Here is a 4,614-nt window from a genome sequence, read left to right as displayed (position 1 = left end):
TTCTTGTGATCTTGTAGTTCTCTTGTGATCTTGTAGTTCTCATGTGATCTTGTAGTTCTCTTGTGATCTTCTTGTGATCTTGTAGTTCTCTTGTGATCTTGTAGTTCTCTTGTGATCTTGTAGTTCTCATGTGATCTTGTAGTTCTCCTGTGATCTTGTAGTTCTCTTGTGATCTTGTAGTTCTCCTGTGATCTTGTAGTTCTCATGTGATCTTGTAGTTCGCTTGTGATCTTGTAGTTCTCATGTGATCTTGTAGTTGTCTTATGATCTTGTAGTTCTCATGTGATCTTGTAGTTTTCTTGTGATCTTGTAGTTCTCATGAGATCTTGTAGTTTTCTTGTGATCTTGTAGTTCTCATGTGATCTTGTAGTTCTCTTGTGATCTTCTTGTGATCTTGTAGTTCTCTTGTGATCTTGTAGTTCTCATGTGATCTTGTAGTTCTCTTGTGATCTTCTTGTGATCTTGTAGTTCTCTTGTGATCTTGTAGTTCTCCTTATTGTAGTTCTCTTGTGATCTTGTAGTTCTCCTGTGATCTTGTAGTTCTCCTGTTATCTTGTAGTTCTCCTGTGATCTTGTAGTTCTCCTTATTGTCGTTCTCTTGTGATCTTGTAGTTCTCTTGTCATCTTCTTGTGATCTTGTAGTTCTCTTGTGATCTTATAGTTCTCATGTGATCTTGTAGTTCTCTTGTGATCTTCTTGTGATCTTGTAGTTCTCTTGTGATCTTGTAGTTCTCATGTGATCTTGTAGTTCTCTTGTGATCTTGTAGTTCTCATGTGATCTTGTAGTTCTCCTGTGATCTTGTAGTTCTCTTGTGATCTTGTAGTTCTCTGTGATATTGTAGTTCTCCTGTGATCTTGTAGTTCTCTTGTGATCTTGTTGTTCTCCTGTTATCTTGTAGTTCTCCTGTGATCTTGTAGTTCTCATGTGATCTTGTAGTTCTCTTGTGATCTTGTAGTTCTCCTGTGATCTTGTAGTTCTTATGTGATCTTGTAGTTCTCCTTATTGTAGTTCTCTTGTGATCTTGTAGTTCTCATGTGATCTTGTAGTTCTCATTATTGTAGTTCTCTTGTGATCTTGTAGTTCTCTTGTGATCTTGTAGTTCTCTGTGATCTTGTAGTTCTCCTTATTGTAGTTCTCTTGTGATCTTGTAGTTCTCCTTATTGTAGTTCTCTTGTGATCTTGTAGTTCTCCTGTGATCTTGTAGTTCTCCTGTTATCTTGTAGTTCTCCTGTGATCTTGTAGTTCTCATGTGATCTTGTAGTTCTCTTGTGATCTTGTAGTTCTCCTGTGATCTTGTAGTTCTCATGTGATCTTGTAGTTCTCTTGTGATCTTGTAGTTCTCCTGTGATCTTGTAGTTCTCATGTGATCTTGTACTTCTCCTTATTGTAGTTCTCTTGTGATCTTGTAGTTCTCTTGTGATCTTGTAGTTCTCTGTGATCTTGTAGTTCTCCTTATTGTAGTTCTCTTGTGATCTTGTAGTTCTCCTTATTGTAGTTCTCTTGTGATCTTGTAGTTCTCCTGTGATCTTGTAGTTCTCCTGTTATCTTGTAGTTCTCCTGTGATCTTGTAGTTCTCCTGTTATCTTGTAGTTCTCCTGTGATCTTGTAGTTCTCCTGTGATCTTGTAGTTCTCATGTGATCTTGTAGTTCTCCTTATTGTAGTTCTCTGTGATCGTGTAGTTCTCTGTGATCTTGTAGTTCTCCTTATTGTAGTTCTCTTGTGATCTTGTAGTTCTCGTGTTATCTTGTAGTTCTCCTGTGATCTTGTAGTTCTCATGTGATCTTGTAGTTCTCTTTATTGTAGTTCTCTGTGATCGTGTAGTTCTCCTTATGGTAGTTCTCTTGTGATCTTGTAGTTCTCCTTATTGTAGTTCTCTTGTGATCTTGTAGTTCTCCTGTTATCTTGTAGTTCTCCTGTGATCTTGTAGTTCTCTGTGATCTTGTAGTTCTCATGTGATCTTGTAGTTCTCATGTGATCTTGTAGTTCTCATGTGATCTTGTAGTTCTCTTGTGATCTTCTTGTGATCTTGTAGTTCTCTTGTGATCTTGTAGTTCTCATGTGATCTTGTAGTTCTCTTGTGATCTTCTTGTGATCTTGTAGTTCTCTTGTGATCTTGTAGTTCTCTTGTGATCTTGTAGTTCTCCTGTGATCTTGTAGTTCTCCTGTTATCTTGTAGTTCTCCTGTGATCTTGTAGTTCTCCTGTTATCTTGTAGTTCTCTTGTGATCTTGTAGTTCTCTTGTGATCTTGTAGTTCTCCTGTGATCTTGTAGTTCTCTTGTGATCTTGTAGTTCTCATGTGATCTTGTAGTTCTCCTGTGATCTTGTAGTTCTCTTGTTATCTTGTAGTTCTCCTTATTGTAGTTCTCTTGTGATCTTGTAGTTCTCTTGTGATCTTGTAGTTCTCTGTGATCTTGTAGTTCTCCTTATTGTAGTTCTCTTGTGATCTTGTAGTTTTCCTGTTATCTTGTAGTTCTCCTGTGATCTTGTAGTTCTCATGTGATCTTGTAGTTCTCTTGTGATCTTGTAGTTCTCTTGTGATCTTGTAGTTCTCCTGTTATCTTGTAGTTCTCCTGTGATCTTGTAGTTCTCATGTCATCTTGTAGTTCTCTTGTGATCTTGTAGTTCTCATGTGATCTTGTAGTTCTCATGTGATCTTGTAGTTCTCCTTATTGTAGTTCTCTTGTGATCTTGTAGTTCTCTTGTGATCTTGTAGTTCTCCTTATTGTAGTTCTCTTGTGATCTTGTAGTTCTCCTGTGATCTTGTAGTTCTCCTGTTATCTTGTAGTTCTCCGGTGATATTGTAGTTCTCCTGTGATCTTGTAGTTCTCTGTGATCTTGTAGTTCTCATGTGATCTTGTAGTTCTCATGTGATCTTGTTGTTCTCTTGTGATCTTCTTGTGATCTTGTAGTTCTCTTGTGATCTTGTAGTTCTCATGTGATCTTGTAGTTCTCCTGTGTTCTTGTAGTTCTCATATGATCTTGTAGTTCTCATTATTGTAGTTCTCTTGTGATCTTGTAGTTCTCTGTGATCTTGTAGTTCTCCTTATTGTAGTTCTCTTGTGATCTTGTAGTTCTCCTTATTGTAGTTCTCTTATGATCTTGTAGTTCTCCTGTGATCTTGTAGTTCTCCTGTTATCTTGTAGTTCTCCTGTGATCTTGTAGTTCTCCTGTTATCTTGTAGTTCTCCTGTGATCTTGTAGTTCTCATGTGATCTTGTAGTTCTCTTGTGATCTTGTAGTTCTCCTGTGATCTTGTAGTTCTCATGTGATCTTGTAGTTCTCTTGTGATCTTGTAGTTCTCCTGTGATCTTGTAGTTCTCATGTGATCTTGTAGTTCTCCTTATTGTAGTTCTCTTGTGATCTTGTAGTTCTCTTGTGATCTTGTAGTTCTCTGTGATCTTGTAGTTCTCCTTATTGTAGTTCTCTTGTGATCTTGTAGTTCTCCTTATTGTAGTTCTCTTGTGATCTTGTAGTTCTCCTGTGATCTTGTAGTTCTCCTGTTATCTTGTAGTTCTCCTGTGATCTTGTAGTTCTCCTGTTATCTTGTAGTTCTCCTGTGATCTTGTAGTTCTCATGTGATCTTGTAGTTCTCTTGTGATCTTGTAGTTCTCCTGTGATCTTGTAGTTCTCATGTGATCTTGTAGTTCTCCTTATTGTAGTTCTCTTGTGATCTTGTAGTTCTCTTGTGATCTTGTAGTTCTCTGTGATCTTGTAGTTATCCTCATGGTAGTTCTCTTGTTATCTTGTAGTTCTCCTTATTGTAGTTCTCTTGTGATCTTGTAGTTCTCCTGTTATCTTGTAGTTCTCCTTTGATCTTGTAGTTTTCTTGTTTATCTTGTAGTTCTCCTGTGATCTTGTAGTTCTCTGTGATCTTGTAGTTCTCATGTGATCTTGTAGTTCTCATGTGATCTTGTAGTTCTCATGTGATCTTGTAGTTCTCTTGTGATCTTCTTGTGATCTTGTAGTTCTCTTGTGATCTTGTAGTTCTCATGTGATCTTGTAGTTCTCTTGTGATCTTCTTGTGATCTTGTAGTTCTCTTGTGATCTTGTAGTTCTCTTGTGATCTTGTAGTTCTCCTGTGATCTTGTAGTTCTCCTGTTATCTTGTAGTTCTCCTGTGATCTTGTAGTTCTCCTTTTATCTTGTAGTTCTCCTGTGATCTTGTAGTTCTCATGTGATCTTGTAGTTCTCTTGTGATCTTGTAGTTCTCCTGTGATCTTGTAGTTCTCATGTGATCTTGTAGTTCTCCTTATTGTAGTTCTCTTGTGATCTTGTAGTTCTCTTGTGATCTTGTAGTTCTCTGTGATCTTGTAGTTCTCCTTATTGTAGTTCTCTTGTGATCTTGTAGTTCTCCTTATTGTAGTTCTCTTGTGATCTTGTAGTTCTCCTGTTATCTTGTAGTTCTCCTTTGATCTTGTAGTTCTCTTGTTATCTTGTAGTTCTCTTGTGATCTTGTAGTTCTCATGTGATCTTGTAGTTCTCATGTGATCTTGTAGTTTTCTTGTGATCTTCTTGTGATCTTGTAGTTCTCTTGTGATCTTGTAGTTCTCATGTGATCTTGTAGTTCTCCTGGAATCTTGTAGTTCTGTTGTGATCTTGTAGTTCTCCTTATT

Source organism: Labrus mixtus, unplaced genomic scaffold (assembly GCF_963584025.1).
Source record: "Labrus mixtus unplaced genomic scaffold, fLabMix1.1 SCAFFOLD_70, whole genome shotgun sequence".
Classification (NCBI taxonomy): Eukaryota; Metazoa; Chordata; class Actinopteri; order Labriformes; family Labridae; genus Labrus; species Labrus mixtus.
This window is presented reverse-complemented; position numbering follows the sequence as displayed.